This window comes from Schistocerca gregaria, chromosome 9 (assembly GCF_023897955.1).
Source record: "Schistocerca gregaria isolate iqSchGreg1 chromosome 9, iqSchGreg1.2, whole genome shotgun sequence".
NCBI lineage: Eukaryota > Metazoa > Arthropoda > Insecta > Orthoptera > Acrididae > Schistocerca > Schistocerca gregaria.
The window spans coordinates 152,677,948-152,698,642 of record NC_064928.1 but is presented as its reverse complement, the minus strand read 5'-3'; the positions used below and the strand labels follow the sequence as shown (position 1 = coordinate 152,698,642).

Genomic DNA, 20,695 nt, shown 5'->3' with positions numbered 1-20,695 from the left:
ATGTACGAGGGTAATCCCAACAGTAAGGTTCAAAAAAATTCAAATGACTCTGAGCACTATGGGACTTAACATCTATGGTCATCAGTCCCTTAGAACTCAGAACTACTTAAACCTAACTAACATAAGGACGTCACACAACACCCAGTCATCACGAAAAATAAGGTCTCCTGTATTTTTATAAGTACGGAACTCTGTTTGTGTGGCTGTTGATCACACTGTCACGAAGAGTGCTTCACGCACTGTGTGTAAACATGCACACGCCGCGCTCAGGCGCTCAGTCTTGGCTTAACAGCCGTTGAGAATGGAGCTCCCGTTGGATGTTACCGCCAAGCGCGAATTTCGCGCAGTTATTCGGTTTCTGAACGCAAAGGGAGCTGCGCCGATTGAAATCAATCGCCAACTGACGGAAGTATATGGTGAGTCGTGCATGGATGTCAAAAATGTTGGTAAGTGGTGTAGAGAGTTTTCAGCTGGTCGGAGCGAAATTCACGACGAACAAAGGAGCGGGAGACCGTCAGTTTCTGAGGAAACAGTATTGAAGGTTGAGCAAAGCATGCGTGAAGATCGGCGGTTCACCTTGGATGATCTCCGCACGTTGGTTCTTGAGGTTTCCCGAAGCACCGCTCACAGAATTTTAACGAAAACATTGGAACTTCCGGAAGGTGTGTGCAAGATGGGTGCCACGCATGCTGACTTAGGACCCCATGCGGCAACGAGTTGATGCTTCCCGCGCATTTCTTCACCGCCTTGCAGCCGAATAGGATAACTTTCTGGGTTCAATTGTTACGGGTGACGAAATCTGGGCATACCACTTTACACCTGAGACCAAACAGGTTCGAATCCTGCTTCGGGCTTGGATACGTGTGATGTTCTTATGTTAGTTAGGTATCAGTCGTTCAAAGTTCTAGGGGACTGATGACCTCAGGAGTTAGGTCGAATAATGCTCAGAGCCATTTGAACCGTTTTGAACACAATCTCCAAGACCACGCTCGCCCACACATCGCTCGGCAAACCGTTGCCGTCCTGCAACAGTTTCAGTGGGACACAATCACCCACAAACCCTATAGTCCTGACTTGGCGCCCAGTGACTATCACCTGTTGCATAAGTTAAAAGAACATTTGGCCGGAAAGCGGTTCAGCTCCGATGACGAGGTGAAAGAAGAGGTTCATAACTCTCTGAACAGCATGGCGGCGAGCTGGTATGACATGGGCATACAAAAGTTGCCAAAGTGTCTACAAAAATGCATCCACAGACATGGTGATTACGTCGAGAAATAGCTAAATGTACAAGCTGTGAACTGATGTAAACTATTGTATAAATAAACAGGTCTTCGTACTTATAAAAAATAGGAGATTTTACTGAGCCGCGGTAAAAATTGCTGCGAGTCTGGTCAGTTGGTCAGCCGGGTCAGTGTGGGGAAGTCAGTGTCTGTCTGTCGTCCGGAGTGCTGGTATGTGTTAGGCCGCCAGTCTGATTGAGTTTGTTCAGGCAATCGTCATTGGGGGCTGGATCGATCGGTTGGTGGGTCGTGCATTGCGACACAAGATGGCTTGTCCGTCTTGAGCGTCGGCGCATGTGAGGTCGCCACGTCACTCCAGTGGGTCGCGCCGTATAGCGAGAAGTTGCTTCGCGACCGACAAGAGAGCAAGAGAAGTCAACCCACGACGTCGGTCTGGCCGATGGGAGCTGCGACGCCGTGAGACGGGAGATCGGCGCGCCTTCCTGCGGCCGTTGAAGCGGCTGGCTGCGGACGGTTCGGGAGAGCGTTGGGGGTGCTGCGCCAGGTCTTCGCCAGAAATCACAGTTATTAGAAGTTAAGTGATTCGTGATAAGTTGTTTCAGTTACATGTTAAATTCTACTACTCTTCTGGGTCAGTCTCTCGTTACCAGCTTGCTCCTTTGTCTCTAGTCCGCATTTGTTAGGCAGTTAGTATATGTCTTTCTGTCTATCGGTCTTCCGTACGTTAATACCTGCCTTTGTCATGTTTGTCAGCTTCGGTGTAAAGGCCGAATTCCTGAAATATGTTTTTATCTTGCCTATCATCTTGAGGGGCGGTATATGTGTACCGTAGAGCATATTTGCACATTTTATCTGAGACTGCATTTCATTGGTTTTTATTTAAAGGGTCATTTTAGAATATAAAATTGCCACCCTTCCAGCGTCAGATTGGTTGGTTGTTTGGGGAACGAGATCCGACAGCGAGGTCATCGACCGATGGGATTAGGGAAGGAAGTCGGCCGTGCCCTTTGAAAGGAACCATCCCGGCATTTGCCTGGAGCGATTTAGGGAAATGACGGAAAATTTAAATCAGCATGGCCGGACGCGGGTTTGAACCGTCGTCCTCCCGAATGTGAGTCCAGTGTCTAACCACTGCGCCACCTCGCTCCCACCGTAAGAGTTCTTTTTGAAACAAGTTGCGGTTTAGGTGGCAAATAATTTTAATGTGAGTGTTTTGTACCATTTTCATCCCTATTATGGGGTGCATAGTTTGTGTGAGTTGTTAAAATTTTTAGTTTAAAGTGTGTTGCAGATTTGCACCAGAGTAGCCTTTCAGAGGTTGTGGTGAGCGGTCGTGACTATGGCCGAGTTAAAAGGAAGCGGCAAGGTTCTCAGCCCGAAAGCTCATACTCTCTCTCTCTCTCTCAAGAAAAAAAAAAAAAAGAAGTGTTATTTCTGCCTCTGAATAGATTGTAACTTGATATTTACACCGGGCTTTCTGATTATGATTTAAAATTGATTTAAAATCTGTTTAAAAAATTGGAGCTTTTAGGAATAAAATTTTCATTTATTGAAAAAAATTTAATTTGTTTTCATCAGTTACTCACTGGCCATTACTTCCACGGTCACATAGTGTGAATAAATGTGTTAATGTTCTTGATGAATCGCTAGTAAATAAAGTAAATTCTTTAAGAAAAGATTTTGACAGTAAAGTTCACGGTTGACTTACTTTTGGGATTACCCTCGTAACGGTTATTCCTTGGTCTACACAGGTTTGATGTGGCATGTAATGCTCTCACGGAATGTCACCGCAGTCTGCATTAATTTTATGGATGTACTATGCGGCACCTGCTCAATAGTTGTCGCTCGCGCTCTCTCGCGGTGACAGGTGGCGGCAGGAGCGAGATCGTAATTAGGTATCCAGCCAGCCAGTCTTCGCTTCCGTTCTAATAAGGCACGCCAGCGGCGGGGCAGGTAAGGCGCGCTCATTCTGTCCGCGGGATGAATGCGACGCCGCCCAGGCCGGTCCGTCTCTTTATCGCTAATTAAATCTCCCCCTGATTAATAGAGCAGATGTCTTCGCCAGCGCCGGAGCAGACAATTTCCACCGGGCCGTCTCGTCCTTAGCAAGAGGAGACGCCCCGCTCCGCGGTATTCCATTAATTTGGGTCCAATGGTGGCGCCAGCGATTCTCAAAGGACCAAACCGTAATAACCTCTGCACAGACGTCACCCGCTACCGACGGAGGAAATTCACGACGATTTGCATTGGATTCGATTCCTGCACACCTAAGAACCAATTCCACTTCTAGTCTTTTCTCGATTACGTCAATATAAATTCTTCTTAAGCTATCAAATAAATTCGGGCAGTTCGTGTCAAGAAGAGTGTAATAATACGAATTCTAAAGGAAGCAGATGTTGATAAGTGTCGTTAATAGCGAATTATCAGTTCAATAAGTCATGGTCATAAAATAAGAACACGAATTCTTTTCAGAAGTTTAGAAAACTTGGTAGTAACTGACCTCAAGTAAAATCAACTAGGATTCCGAAGAAATGTAGGGAGACGCGAGGTAATAATGAACCTACGACTTCTCTTAGAAGAGAAGTTTAGAGAAGGTAAATCTACGTTTATGGCATTTGTAGACTTACAAAGAGACGGCACGACCGTGGGGTCGGGGATTTGTCCGAAATTTTGTGTGGCGAAAGAAGACCCCTGATACCTCACTTGGTTAAAATACACTCCTGGAAATGGAAAAAAGAACACATCGACACCGGTGTGTCAGACCACCATACTTGCTCCGGACACTGCGAGAGGGCTGTACAAGCAATGATCACACGCACGGCACAGCGGACACACCAGGAACCGCGGTGTTGGCCGTCGAATGGCGCTAGCTGCGCAACATTTGTGCACCGCCGCCGTCAGTGTCAGCCAGTTTGCCGTGGCATACGGAGCTCCATCGCAGTCTTTAACACTGGTAGCATGCCGCGACAGCGTGGACGTGAACCGTATGTGCAGTTGACGGACTTTGAGCGATGGCGTATAGTGGACATGCGGGAGGCCGGGTGGACGTACCGCCGAATTGCTCAACACGTGGGGCGTGAGGTCTCCACAGTACATCGATGTTGTCGCCAGTGGTCGGCGGAAGGTGCACGTGCCCGTCGACCTGGGACCGGACCGCAGCGACGCACGGATGCACGCCAAGACTGTAGGATCCTACGCAGTGCCGTAGGGGACCGCACCGCGACTTCCCAGCAAATTAGGGACACTGTTGCTCCTGGGGTATCGGCGAGGACCATTCGCAACCGTCTCCATGAAGCTGGGCTACGGTCCCGCACACCGTTAGGCCGTCTTCCGCTCACGCCCCAACATCGTGCAGCCCGCCTCCAATGGTGTCGCGACAGGCGTGAATGGAGGGACGAATGGAGACGTGTCGTCTTCAGCGATGAGAGTCGCTTCTGCCTTGGTGCCAATGATTGTCGTATGCGTGTTTGGCGCCGTGCAGGTGAGCGCCACAATCAGGACTGCATACGACCGAGGCACACAGGGCCAACACCCAGCATCATGGTGTGGGGAGCGATCTCCTACACTGGCCGTACACCTCTGGTGATCGTCGAGGGGACACTGAATAGTGCACGGTACATCCAAACCGTCATCGAACCCATCGTTCTACCATTCCTAGACCGGCAAGGGAACTTGCTGTTCCAACAGGACAATGCACGTCCGCATGTATCCCGTGCCACCAAACGTGCTCTACAAGTTGTAAGTCAATTAGCCTGGCCAGCAAGATCTCCGGATCTGTCCCCCATTGAGCATGTTTGGGACTGGATGGAGCGTCGTTCCACGCGGTCTGCACGTCCAGCACGAACGCTGGTCCAACTGAGGCGCCAGATGGAACACAGGACTACATCCAGCATCTCTACGATCGTCTCCATGGGAGAATAGCAGCCTGCATTGCTGCGAAAGGTGGATATACACTGTACTAGTGCCGACATTGTGCATGCTCTGTTGCCTGTGTCTATGTGCCTGTGGTTCTGTCAGTGTGATCATGTGATGTATCTGACCCCAGGAATGTGTCAATAAAGTTATCCCTTCCTGGGACAATGAATTCACGGTGTTCTTATTTCAATTTCCAGGATTGTATATATGGGGAGAAACATTGGGTTTTTAATCAGAATAGCAAAGTCGATTGAAACATTCAATATTTATACAAATAATAATTATAAACAAGAACCACAATGGTAAATATCGTAAAAACAAACAAAGGAATAAATTTGACGACATCTTGCACAACATATAAAAGCAAATTTTTTACATCCACAGCGCGTTTGCAATAAATCTGTACAGAAACATGCCCCATTAACATTTACGAAAATAGATTGGAGGGGAGGGCTATGATCATCTGATGTCAACTTTTTAATTCAGGGCATACATTTGGTAGGTGAATTAGTTCATAGCGTTTTGTCATAAGACACAACAGATACATATGACAGAGACACTAGTCATTAACAGTGTACTCTCCTTCACTATTTTCAAGAATCTACCAATGCTGGAGTAACTATTGAACTCCAAGATTATAGAAATCGCGTGGTTTTGAGGCGAAGGGCTCGTCGAGCCATAATCGGAGTGAATTTTTTTTCGGAAAGGAAGTTCCTTAGAAGTTGTTCGATAAAGAGCGACAAAGGGGAAACCGTGAGACGCAACATCAGGTGAACGAGGTGAGTTCGGAATGACTTTTCAACGCAACTGCTGAACGGTGTTTTCATCAGTCTAGGAGATTGGGGGAGGGTGTTAACGAGTGGCATCAAAAAATGGTTCAAATAGTTCTGAGCACTATGGGACTTACCTGCTGAGGTCATCAGTCCCCTAGAACTTAGAACTACTTAAACCTAACTATCCTAAGGACATCACACACATCCATGCCCGAGGCAGGATTCGAACCTGCGACCGTAGCGGTGGCGCGGTTCCAGACTGAAGCGCCTAGAACCACTCGGCCACACCAGCCGGCATTGGCATCACTTCAGGCAGTCTTCCCGGGCGTTGTTCATGAACTGCGTCTGGAAGACGTCTCAGTTGTTGACAATAAATGTGAGCAGTGATAGTTACACCTTGAGGGAGCAATCTGTCGCTCTTGCTCCACATGCAAAACATTGTCTTTTGTGGATGTCCGCAGGTCTTTGTAAAAGGAGTTTGGGCTTTATTTAGGCTTAACAATTGCTTTCTTTTCCCTATGCCAGCATGAAGACACCATTTCTCGTCACTAGTAACGTTTCAGGGTGGAATGGTCGGTGTTGTTCAGTAGCAAATTGATGTCTTTCTACTGGGAGTTTCTGCTTTATTTGGGCTCTTATCATTCCTTTCTTTTCCTTATGTTAGCATGAAGACACCATTTCTCAAAAATGGTTCAAATGGCTCTAAGCACTATGGGACCTAACACCTGAGGTCATCAGTCGCCTAGACCTAGAACTACTTAAACCTAACCAACATAAGTACATCGCAGACGTCCAAGTCCGAGGCACGGTTCAAACTTGTGACCGTAGCACCAGCGCTGTTCTGGACTGAAGCACCTAGAACCGCTTGGCCACAAAGGCTGGCACGCCATTTCTTGTCACTAGTAACGCTTCAGGGTGGGAACGGTCGGTGTTGTTCAGCAGAAAGTTGATAACGAGGAAACAGGCATGCACATATGACCAGCCGCTGATTTTTGTGGTGTGGTCCCCATACACTCGATATTTTTAAACTTACCCACTGCATGAAACTGTTGCACGATAGCGGATGCTCAGAACAATGCAACAGCTTCATTTCTCAGATAGTGCAATGAGATGGTTTGAAAGCTACTTAAAAGACAGCAATGTGTTGTCTGCGTAAATGACAAACCTTCCTGGACACATGTCTTCTCGGGAGTGCCACGAGGATCAGTGTTAGGGCCACTTTTGTTTTCTTTATATGTCAACGATATTTCGTCGGTTCTGTCCTTCTGTATATATCATTTCTATGCCGACGACCTCCAGCTCTACTTAAGCGTCAGACCTGAAGATGTAAGCACTGCAATCGCTCAGATGAATAATTATGTCTTCAGTAGTGACATGGGCGAAAAACCTGAGGCTTACACTAAATGCAAAAAAGACACAAGTAATCTTAATAGCCCACCATAAATTAACAAGTTCTGATTTCCGCGAACAGCTGCCTCCTATTCTGCTCGACGGTATTCCAATACCATATCGGAAAACAGTTAAGAACCTGGGTGTAACTTTGGATGAGCATCTCAACTGGGCGGAGAATACAGTCACAGTGTGCTGGAAGACGTCTGCTTGTCTCTATGCTCTCAAAAAGCTTCGGAACGTATTTCTACAAGATTTGAAACCCCAGCTCGTGCAATCACTCGTCCTACCGAACCTTCACTATTGTGATGTGATTCAACAAGGCATGAATAGTGCAAACAAAAGACGGCTAGAACTAACCATGAATGCCTGTGTGCGTTACACCTGCAACATTCGCCGATATGATCATGTTAGTGCTTCATACTCCCAGCTAGGGTGGCTGCGGCCGGACAAACTGCGTGACTAGAACACTCTGTGTCTACTTCACCGACTCCTCGTCGCGCAAGCACCCCAGTTCCTAGCTTCAGAGATTAAAAACCTGTCATGCCATCATAATCGTGACACGAGGTCACTCTTATTTGGTATCCTAACTGTGCCCACTCACAAAACAAACACATTTGCGAACACCTTCTCAGTTGCCGCTGTCCGCCTCTGGAACAAACTGCCCCTTACCTTGCGCAAAATTCAATACCCTGCTGATTTTAAGAAGTAGTTGAAGCATTTCCTACTATCATCCTCATAATGTTTTCCACTAAATTAAAGTACTTGGCCAATCCTCTTCTCTGTCAAATAGCAGAGGTAGTATCTCCTATCTTGCACCTTTCTCTTCCTTCTCTTCGTCTATCTCTTTTAGCCACGCAATCTTCTTTTTCTGTATATTTCCTTAATAATGTTTCGTCAAGTCTCCATTCTTCTCCTGCCTTCACCATCAGTCTCCCTCCTACTCCCTGCTGCTAGCACTCCTATTCAACATCTGTCTCTCTCATAATGTCTAATTAGAACAGTACTTATCACCTACGAACATATACTCTATATGTCTGTATTTTTCCTAGTGTGCATTTGTAACTTTTTTTTCTTTCACTTTTACTTGTACTAGATGTAGATTAACATGCCTACTAAAATATATCAATGTAAAATAAGCAGAATGCCTGGTTAGATGTAAGAGAGGGCGTGATGGACCTAATCTTGCCAGGTTAAATAAATAAATAAGTAAATAAAATTAAATACAGTTTATCACATTTGCTACTTCTCGAGTATACTAACGTGGTTGATTGTGGATTAATGAGTTATACGGTCTTCATCAAACCCCGAATGTCTTCCTGAACGTGGAGACTCAGTAACATCAAAACGACCTCCCTTAAAACGGAACATCAATTTCCTGCCGTGATCTGTCCAGTGGCGTTACTCCCGCTTACGCCCCAAATGTTTCTGGCTGCCTCCAATGCTGTCAGCTTTCTAATGAAATCAGACAGAAGAATACGTTGGAAATGTTCCGGTTTCTCCACTTGGTACTCCATTTTCTAGCATCCACAGCTCCACTCACTATTTCCGAATGCCCAAAACACAATATGTATATTCAGATACCAACAGCCAACTAGAAATAAAAAATGACACTCTATAAATAAACCCATAGTTACCGGAATACCCAAAATCGAAAACGAAAGGGCTACTAACTTATTGCACTAACCTTATTATTATAACATATAATATTTTGTTTTAAATAATTAATTCCGATTACATACAGCGTTAAAGTGCCCATCAGTCATTATAGTCTCAGCGAATTGAACTGAATGCCTTGCAAGCGTGTATCCTCAGAATTCTGCGATCTGAAAAAAAAAAAAAAAAATGCCGCACAAGTGTCAGACTTCAATATCGGAATTCTCTGCCGCGCCGGTCGAAATCGCTGCATGTCGGTCAGTAAGTCATTCGTGATATTCTCCAAAAGCGTATAAAACCAATGATATTGCGTTTAACACGAATTTGCGTCAAAAGTCTTACAATGTGTATGTTAAGTGGCGTGCCCACAAGTCGAAACACACGTGGAGGGAAGAAGCTAACCGTTTGTGGAAGGAAGCTAAGCCGAACTTCATCAACAAGAATTCCTTTAGTGATTATATAACTAAGGAGTAAGAAAAGCTACGTAATGGTACGGTTCAGAGGAATGTACAAGCAATGCGTCTTTCATCTGCAAAATAAGTAAAGTGGCGGTGACATTTGATGTACACAAAATTATTCAGCTGCTCCTACCTATAGGTTAATGCAAGCCGCAATGCCTTCAGAAACCATGGGCGACGTTTTTATATTCTCTTGCTCCCTATGCAAAAACTGTAAGTTCTATAGGAAAAGAATGAACAGGACCTTTTTGCAGAATATTTAACATAGTTAAATTTTGAATTAGTATACGCTTGAGACCATGATTCCTCGAGTTCTTCAAGAAAAATGCTTTCAAAAGTAACTTTTGTTAGTTTCCCTTGAATAATTCGAAACCATGGCCTCTACCGAAAACGTATCCCAGTACCACTACATTAAGTTTCCTACAAAGGAGGTCCTGTTCATTTTTTTTGTAAGACAAATAGTTTGCATGATAATGAGTGAGAAAGTATTAAAGCCTCTTTGTGTGGTTCTTGAATAAAATTCATAGATAGGGCCAGCTCGATCAGCCTGCATATTAATACCAATAAAGTTGGATTTTTAAGGGGTGCGTCAATACGGTTAGTAACATTGGAGGAGCATTTTGTCCATATGTCTTTGTCTGTCTGTCTGCCTGTCTGTCCATGCAATTACTACTTAGGTTTGGCCCGTTCAAAATAAAGTATTTTTAATCCTGTGTTAAAAACATTGTTGAATATACTTTACAAATAGAACATGGCTTTATTGAAGAGTTTTAACCAATGTTTAAAGAAAATAAAAAGTTTTATATTTATGTATGTTCGCCCAACTATGAGATGAACAGCAGGTAAGGGGTACAGGGTGGGGGTTCCATCATATCTCACCAAATTTCGCCAAGAATGAATGGAGGGCCCAAATTTTCTAACAATTTCTCACATAATTAATCGACGTCTCCCAAACAGGTTGAAATGGACCTTGGTTGTGGTAATTCGCAGAGATGAAAAGAGCTGCACGGGGTACAGTATCGTGCAGGGCACCATGATACGATTCTTCCCATTGAAGACCCCAACAACAACGACATTGTTACCTTGCCAGACACACCACAGTTATTATATATTTTTTCTGTCCTACATTACTGGTTTATTTCTTTAATCGTATGGTGATTTTATAAAATATACAGTTGATATAAGGCAAATGATTTTATACAATATACGTATGATATAAGACAAGATTAAACCTGAAAGTCCGTGTTTTTCAACCAGTTCATTAAGCTGGGTGTGAGAGTGAACAAGTCATCGGGAATTCCAGGGTATGAATGAAGTGGACAGCGTTGGCCTAAATGTTCAATTGTCTGCTCTTCTTTATTACCTTCAAACATTGGTGAACTGATCCAGCCCCATTTGTACGTGAAGTAGCTGCAACAACCATGTACAGTCCTTAACCTGTTGAGGCGGCACCAGAGATTCCCCGGTAGGTCAAAACCTTTTGGCTTCTTTGTGGGATCAAGGTGATGGGCTCTTGTTCCCAATGTTTTTGTTGACCATTCATGCTTCCAGCTTTCATTTAGATCAAAACCATCCGCGATGAGTTGTCCTGCAGTAACACTTGCTGATCTTCTCGATCGCGATCGTTGCTGTGGCGGATGACAGAATGCTTGGTGCAGTGGTAGAGACGGTGATGCAGAGATTTTCTTGGTCTCCCTCAGTAGAGCTTGTTTCGGCCTTAAATGAGGTGGGGGGATGTGACTCAGTACAGGTAACCAGTGGCATGGGGTTGATTTGCTGAGACCAGTAATGCAGCGCATTGTGTCGTTATGTTTTGTGTCTACCTTCTTCACATGTACACTTTCCAACCAGACAGTTGCAAAACAGTACTCGGCAGCAGAGTACTCAAGACCGATGCTAGTTGAACGCAGACGGTCAGCAGAGGTTCCCCAGGTGGTACCACTGAGCTTATGTAGTATGTTGTTCCTTAGAGCAACTTTTGAGAAAGATTGGTGATGAGCTCTTTGTAGCTCAGGGTTCTATCTAGAGTCACTCAGAGATATTTTGGGAAATGATTGTACCTCAACGTTTGCCCTTTGAGCAGAACTCTTGGTTTGCAGTTCGCAGTAAGATTCGCAAGGTGGAAACAAGAGGCTTCAGTTTTTGATGTGCTTGGGATCAATATCCAGGTCTTAAAGAAAGTTGACATCTGCTCCAGATCTTCCGTAGGAATTCGTTCACCATCTGGTGCAGATTCCTTACGAAATTTACACACATAGTAGGTTTTTTTATTGCTTATTATAGACTTAAAATAGTTTCTCTTATAAATGTGGTACTTACGTTACGTATGGAATCTATACATAATTTTTACAAAGAACAGAATTTTCTTTCATTGTTAACAGAGAAACAGCAGAAACTTGATTACACTCTCACTCTCATTTGTTTCACCTCTGGACAGGCACATATTGAGGAACTGTGACTGAAATTTACAAGAGTAGTTGGCACACGAGTGGATTCACTTGTACATCTTAGGAGAGTTCATGATGCTACTATGAGACTCACCATGGTAGACAGGTTCTGTGAGGAAACTTTTAAAGAAACAGGATAGCAGCACAGTAGGTGTAAAACAAAGCCTAGTATAGCTTAGCACTGTACAGTATGGACAGCTGCCTTAGTTCTGTCAAGAGAACTTCTGAGGCCGTATACGACTACCGTAGCAAAACCTCATCATAATTCTTCATGAAATCTAAATAAATTCAGGTCATGTCTAAAGCTTGTTAGTGACAGAAAAGGTAGCATCTACACGCTCAAGGACGACAGAGAAAGTGAAACTGACAGTAAGAAAGCGAGGCAGCAATGCTGAACGATACTTTCAAAGGAGATTACAGAACTGCTGCCACAGCTCATTTTTCGCTCCACTAGATAGCTAAACCGGCTCAAACTGAAACAAGCTTAAGGCCTGATGAAAATCCTATTAGATTATACAAAGAACTTGCGGTTGATTTCATCCCTCTTTTAACCAAAAATACCGTAAATCAGACATTGCGCTCAGCAGCTCGAAGGTCATAGAAGCCTACAAGACGTGGAACAGAAGTGATACACAGAAGTACCGTCCAATATCTTTGACACCCAGCACTTCTAAACCCAAAAATATTTTATCAGATTAAACTTGTTGAGGTGTAAAGAAAACCTCCATCGAGAATAAAGAAGACCTCTGTATCAGCTAGCATGGAGTAGTGAAACATCCCTAATTCGAGCATTTAGCACGTGACATCCTGAAAGCCAGGGATCGTTGCAGTAAAGTAGTTGCCGTATTTGTTGACTGTCGGAAAGCACTTGAAATGGTACCACACCTAGGCTTATTGAGGGAAATACGATCGTACAGGTTACCAAACGAAATGTGTGAGTGGAATGAAGATTTATTGTTAGGGAAGATGCAGCATGTTTTCTCGAATCGAGAGTCACTGCATACGTAGACAGAAATTCTGCTGTGTTCCAGGAAAGTGAGATGAGACCGTTATTGTTCGTGTTGTATCTGAATGGCCTGTCGGACAGTAGTGAGTGTATAATATTAGCTGAAACCTAAGAACCCATTCACGTAATGCTGCTACGTGCAGTGTCTGAAAATGTTGCGCTTGCTCAATCTGGTCTTCATTAAGTGTCAAAATAGTTAGAAAATTGTTTTAGAGGTGTATTTCAAAAAACGTAGAAACATTGTGTAGTGGATTACATTTCAGCAGCTTTTCATAAGTCGTTTACTGCGCCGAATATTCACTTAAAACAGTTCCAAAATCATCGGCCAATGTGTAGTAGCCAAGCAGCTAAAACAAAACTTCTCCTTGGATCAAGGCCTAACATTTCAACAGCGCAGTGTCATAAACGTTTCGCAATGACGACTGTATAAAACACAATATATCGATGACACTAAGGGCGCTTTATCTATGCACGTGAACATTCAGCTCTGACGAATGGTGTGCATTAATAAGTGACTCATCAGCATGGTACGTGATTCTATATTTTATTTTTACTTTTTTCTCTCACCTGGGTGAAGTGAATCAGAGGTCCTCGTCGTCTGAAGGGCCCTCACAGTCTGGAATAACAGGTCTGCAACAAACAGAAGAAATCACGTTGTCATTACTGCTTTATTTTACTTACGTAAATGGCACACTGCTGCACAGTGAAGGTGGAACATAATTAAGACGCCATGTACCAAACATCAAATGTTCAATCAGGATGAAGTGTGCTACACAGATGGATATGCGAATGATTAGCACTTCAGCATACCCAACCAACCCCACGCAAAGTGCATACTTATGCACACTACTATATAAAGACAAGACGTTGTTTACAGTTGCTACCAAAAATCTTGAAACGTTCTTGGCAGATTTACTTCAAGTCTTTAGGCGCTACCCTTGCCCTTGCTCTAATAAGTAAATAGACACACCCACATCCACACCCACAAAACGCATATACTACTGGCCACTAAATTTTCTACACCACGCAGATGACGTGCTACAAACGCGAAATTTAACCGACAGGAAAAAGATGCTGTGATAAGCAAATGATTAGCTTTTCGGAGCATTCTCATGAGGTTGGCCCCGGTGGCGACACCTACAACGTGCTGATATGAGGAAAAATTCCAACCGATTTCTCATACACGTCCGCAACTCGTGGTCGTGTGGTAGTGGTCTCGCTTCCCGCGCCCGGGTTCAAGGGTTCGATTCCCGGCGGGGTCAGAGATTTTCTCTGCCTCGTGATGACTGGGTGTTTTGTGATGTCCTTCGGTTAGTTAGGTTTAACTAGTTCTAAGTTATAGGGGACTGATGACCATAGATATTAAGTCCCATAGTGCTCAGAGCCATTTCAACCACTTTATTCTCATACACAAACAGCAGTTGACCGGCGTTGCCTGGTGAAACGTTGTTGTGATGCCTCGTGTAAGGAGGATAAATGTGTACCATCACGTTTCCGACTATAATAAAGGTCGGATTGTAGCCTATCGCGATTGCGGTCGTATCATGACATTGCTGTTCGCGTTGGTCGAGATCCAATGACTGTTAGCAGAATATGGAATCGGTATGTTCAGAAGGGTAATACGGAACGCCGTGCTGGATCCCTAACGGCCTCGTATCACTAGCAGTGCAGATGACAGGCATCTTATCCGCATGGCTGTAACGGATCGTGCAGCCACGTCTCGATCCCTGAGTCAACAGATGGGGACGTTTTCAAGACAACAACCATCTGCACGAACAGTTCGACGACGTTTGCAGCAGCATGGACTATCAGCTCGTAGATCATGGCTGCTGTTACCCTTGACGCTGCATCACAGACAAGAGCGCCTGCGATGGTGTACTCAACGACGAACCTGGGTGCACGAATGGCAAAACGTCATTTTTTCGGATGAATCCAGGTTGTGTTTACGGCATTGTGATGGTCTCATCCGTGTTTGGTTACATCGCGGTGAAAGCACACTGGAAGCGTATTCGTCATCGCCATACTGGCGTATCACCTGGCGTGAAGGTATGGGGTGCCATTGGTTACACGTCTCGGTCACCTCTCGTTCGCATTGACGGCACTTTGAACAGTGGACGTTACATATCAGAAGTGTTACTACCCGTGGCTCTACCCTACATTCGATCCCTGTCCCTGGCCACATTTCGGCAGTAAAATGCACGACCGCACGTTGCAGGTCCTGTATGAAGCCTTTGTGGATACAGAAAATGTTCGACTGCTGCTCTGGCCAGCACGGTCTCCAGATCTCTCACCAATTGGAAAGGTCTGGTCAATGGTGGCCGAGCAACTGGCTCGTTACAATACGACAGTCACTACTCTTGATGAACTGTGGTATCGTGTTGAAGCTGCATGGGCAGCTGTATCTGTATAAGCCATCCAAGCTCTGCTTGACTAAATGTCCAGGCGTATCAAGGCCCTTATTACGGCCAGAGGTGGTTGTTCTGGGTAATGATTTTTCAGGATCTACGCACCCAAATTGCGTGAAAATGTTATCACATGTCAGGTCTAGTATAACATACTTCTGCGATGAATACCTGTTTATCATCTGCATTCCTTCTTGGTGTAGCAATTTTAATGGCCAGTAGTATATATATATATATATATATATATATATATATATATATATATATATATATATGTGTGTGTGTGTGTGTGTTTGTGTGTATTTATTCTAGAAGACAGATATTTGTAGGTTTGATAGCAGCCGTATTCCTGTTTATATTGTCAGCTGATGGCACGCACATTGCTTGTGTATTACCGATATCGACGCGGTGGTCAGTTAAAGATAAAGAAGGAACCAGAGCAGTGTGAACACGAGGCCTGATCAAGTACACGGCGCGGCGGCTTAGGTACAGGCAATGTAAACACGTCAATGAATTAAGTAGTCAGACGTTTTCTCTGTTACGTTACCATAACGAAGGTAGTGGTAGTAAAGACAAGCTAACATCAATTAAAATGTGTTTCCCTTACTACAAAATTAGCGAGTTACGGCGTACTTTTGTTGTTCGTTAACTGTTTCCTCCTACTACAACAATACCATAACTTCAATTTATTTTCCTTTTCTACAACAGTACCGTAACGATAATGAAATTACTTTGTTTCCTGTTACACTAATACCACAATAAGTGTTCAAAATGCCCACAATTCGATTTGACACAAAGCGAAAAAAGTGGTCCAACTAAAATATTCATATTCGTTATGTAATACACGAATATGTAATAAAAAATGGGGGTTCCTGTTTACAAAAAAAAAGAAAAAAACGCATTTGATATCCGTTTGACCTATGTTTTCGCCATCTAGCGGGCCAACCATAGCGCCATCTAGTTTCCCCATTCAAGCAAGACGAGTTTCGTCAGGTAGCGACGAAGTGGGGATTTTCGCGTACAACGATTACTCATGCGTATCGTAAACATTAGGAATACGCTAATATATCAAATCTCCGTCACAGCTGCGGCCGAAAAAAGATAGCGCAAGAACGGGACAAATGACGACTGAAGAGAATGACTCAACGTGGCAGAAGTGCAGCCCTTCCACAGTGCTGCAGATTTCAATACTGGGCCATCAACAAGTGTCAGCGTGCGAAACATTTGACGAAACATCACCGCTATGAGCTTTTGGAGCTGAGGGCCCACTCGTGTACCCTCGATGACTGCACGACACAAAGCTTTACGCATCACCTAGACCCGTCAACACCGACATTGGACTCTTGATGAATGGAAACATGTTGCCTGGTCGGGCGAGTCTCTTTTCAAATTTTACCTAGCGGTAGGACGTCTACAGGTATGAAGACTACGTTATGAATCCATGGACCCTGCAAGTCAGCAGGGGACTCTTCATGCTGTTTACAGCATCATGATAGTCGCACCCGTGTTGGGCGACATCGCGGTGAACGCACATGGGAAGCGTGTGTTGGTCATCACCACACTGGCGTATCACCCAGCGTGATGTTATCTGGTGCCATTCATTACACGTCTCTGTCACCTCTCGTTCGCATTGATGACACTTTGAACAGTGGACGTTACATTTCTGATGTATTACGACCCGTGGCTCTACCCTTGATTCGATCCCTGCGAAACCCTACATTTCAGCAGGATAATGCACGACCGCATGTTGCAGGTCCTGTACGGGCCTTTACGGATACAGAAAATTTTCGACTGCTGCCCTGGCCAGCACATTCTCCAGGTCTCCAACCAATTTAAAACGTCTGGTCAATGGTGGCCGAGCAACTGGCTCGTCACAATACGCCAGTCACCACTCTTGATGAACTGTGGTATCATGTTGAAGCTGCATGGGCAGCTGTACCTGTTCAAGCCACCCAAGCTCTGTTTGACTCAATGTCCAGGCGTATGAAGGCCGTTATTAAGGCCAGAGGTGGTTGTTCTGGGTACTGATTTTTTCAGGATCTATGCACCCAAATTGCGTGAAAATGTAATCACATGTCAGTTCTAGCATAATATATTTGTCCAATGAATACCCGTTTATCATCTGCATTTCTTCTTGGTGTAGCAATTTTAATGGCCAGTAGGGTATTTTTACGCTATATTCTTGTGTCTGAGTCCCATTCTCTCCAATTTCAATTCCTATAGACAATTACTTCTTCCTCTCCACTGTGTTTCCTGATGTATTTGTTTTCTTTCGTATCTCTCCCAATAAGTCTCAACATACAAGTCGCCCCTGCTCGCTGAGAAACTCTCATTTTTTTATTGACTTTCGCACTGGCAATCCTTGTCTCGCAGCCATAAATCGATCAACAGCTCCAAAACCTGATTAAGAATATGATGCACTTTACCTTTCCGGGGGCAGCTGGGCATAGAGAACGCGTGCTGTGTGCTTAGGTAAAGTTACGAGTTCGCTCTGAACTGCTCTTTGCAGGGTGGCCTGCGGGATTTCAGCGTCGCACTATCTCCCAGGCAGAGCAGCCAGCAGCCTAGGGGCGACAGGGAATAATAACGTCCAGGGGCTGCAGCGCTATAAATAGCTTAACGTTCAGACTGCAGCAGGCCACAACTCCTCGGAACCCACAACACGCGCGCACACATTCCGGCTGTTCACACGGCAGCAGCTGCGCCGTCACTCAACCGTTCGCCCACCTCGTATCTCCACAGCCCAGCATACTGAATCGTGGAGCTATGGTAGGCTTTGGATAGCCACTGCGGCTGGCGAGCTACACTGCTGAACGCTCTATCTGGTGAGTGCTGTTTGCATTGTACGTGCCGCTTTCTACGACCGATCTCAGAAACACGAACTCGTCTAGTGCAGTCATATGCAGCATCAAAAGAAGAAGGCGAAAAAGAAAATTCGCTCTGTAGGTTTACTAGTTTTACCATTTTCTAGCATCCTGATATGAAAATGTTTATACTGTGTATTACTGTGCTTTGAAACATCCTGACAGATGAAACCCGTGTGTAGAAACGGGACTCAAACCTGGGACATCACCTTTGGCGCATCATGAGTCAGCCAGTGATAGCTGAGTCAGCAAGTGCGATGCCCTCGAAAGACAACGTCTAGCGTTTGTAGTCCCAGTGAAGCAAATTTAAACTGCTAGAAACATTTAGAATTTTAATACTATCAATGTAAATATACAAAGAAGCTACAAGAAACCGGTGTTCAAATACAGGATACGTAAACCGACACAATACGGCTCTGCGGTTGGCAACGCCTAGTTAAGACAAGTGCCTGGCGCAGTTGTTAAACCGGTTACTGCTGCTACAATGGCAGGTTATCAAGATTTAACTGAGTTGGAACGTGCTTTTATAGGTGGCGCACGAGCAATAGGACACAGCATCTCCAAGGTAGCGATGAAGTGAGGATTTTCACATACAACATTTTCACTAGTGTATTGTGAATACCAGGAGTCCGGTAAAACATCGTATCTCCGACATCGCTGCGACCGGAAAAAGATTCTGCAAGAATGGGACCAACGGCTAATAAAGAGAATATTTCAGCGTAACAGAAGAGCTACCATACCACAAATAGCTGCAGAATACATTGCTTGGCCATCGACTGGTGCCAGCGTGAGAAAAATTAAACGAAGCATAATCGATGTGGGCTTTCGTAGCCGAAGGCCCACTCTGGTATCCTTGATGAGTGCACGACACGAAGCTTTACGCCTCGCCTGGGCCCGTCAACATCGACATATGACTGTCGATGACTGGAAACATGTTACGTGACCGCATGAATTTCGTTTCAGATTTTATCGAGCGGATGGATGCGTACGGATATGGAGACAACCTCTCCAATCCATGGGCTCTGCTTGTCAGCAGAGGGCTGTTCAAACCGGTGGCGGTTCTGTAACGGTGTGGGGATTGTGCAGTGGGAATGATATGGGACCCCTGATACATCTAGGTACAAGTCTGACGGGTGACACGTACCTCTTCATCCTCTCTGATCACTTGGATCCATTCATGCCCATTGCGCATTCCGACGGAGTTGGGCAATTCCAGCAGGACAATGCGACATCCCACACGTCCAGAATTGCTACATAGTGGCTTCAGGAACACTCCCCTGAGTTTCTTCCGCTGGCCTCCAAACTTCCCAGAGATGAACATTATTGGGCATATCTGGGATGCCTTACAACGTGCCGTTCAGAAGGGATCTGTTCCTCTCCCTTCTCCGGTACTCGTTGCGTTTTATGGACATCCTAGCCCATGCCACGTCGTGTTGCGGTACTTCTGCGCGCTCGTGGGGACCCTACACGATATTAGGTACGTGTACCAGTTTCTTTGGCTCTTCAGTGTTCATATAATACATGAAATAAATTGTAAAAAGGAAAACGAAAAGAAAACCGGAAGCGAAGCTCTAATGGAATGTTGTTGCATTATAATGCATTTCATACAATTTGCAGCTGCGTAACGGCACGGAAAAGAAGAAACAGCTGTGAAGGAACCCAGCGTTGCCAGGGTATTTACTTAGAGCTACGCCTGAGACTGTAACTTACGTATGACTTATAAAGGACCTTTGTGTACAGCGTTTGAAGCAGTGTGATTGGGGACTTGAATGAAGGGCTTGTTTGCTTTACTACCAAGTAGAATTGGCACCAAAGTCCACACAAGCAACATCGTGTGTCTGACTTTGCGCTTTATTTACGGTCGTGGCACAACTACGCTGACTGGGGATTGCACTCCTTTAAAGGGTAACGACAAATTAGTAGGTATAATGCATAAAAAATCGCTCGCCAGCACCTCTTCCCAACATAATTTTTGCTTCCTGGATGTTACATTGGAGAGAAGTAAAAAACTTCCTGACATATTAAAACTGTGTACCGGGCCGAGACACGAACTCGAGACCTCTGCCTTTCGCTGTCAAGTGCTCTACTAGTCCAATTGCGTGGAGCCGTTGGTTGGTGTTGAACTTGCCAGAGGCGACAGAGAACCACAGTGCCCGAACGAAGGTAGGAAGGAATTTTTGGTGCACATGTCTCCAAATCTTCGGCCAATGCAACCTGGGGTGTTTGAGTTCAATGACATTACGACTTATCCGTCTTAGCAGCCAAACATAAAAATCCTTCGCGCATGGCGGCCTCGTGCGCCGAAGCTTGTCTTTGATATAACTAAGTTCCACGATAAATGTTGATACATGCGCAAAATGTGGCGAAATGTTGCCAACCGCCACCGGAGCTGTGAGGGATTCTGGAACCAGGAGATCCAGTAGACGGGATGTAAGGGAATCACGCCCGCTACGCCATTGCTTGTACATCGTGGCTAGAAGGAACGCCGTCGCTCGGCAGTGAACATTCGTAAGTCCGAGTCCCCCCCTTGTCCGTAGGGAGCGT

General features: G+C 44.9%; 1 protein-coding gene across 3 annotated transcripts in view; it reads right to left on the bottom strand.

Moving 5' to 3' along the window:
- LOC126291838 (connectin-like) overlaps nucleotides 1–20,695 on the bottom strand; it is a 678,893-nt gene that overhangs the window by 221,164 nt on the left and 437,034 nt on the right. For all 3 annotated transcript variants that reach the window (XM_049985551.1, XM_049985552.1, XM_049985550.1), the window contains one exon: nucleotides 13,453–13,515. The gene's annotated coding sequence lies outside the window, so the exon portion shown is untranslated. The remainder of the gene's footprint in view (nucleotides 1–13,452; nucleotides 13,516–20,695) is intronic.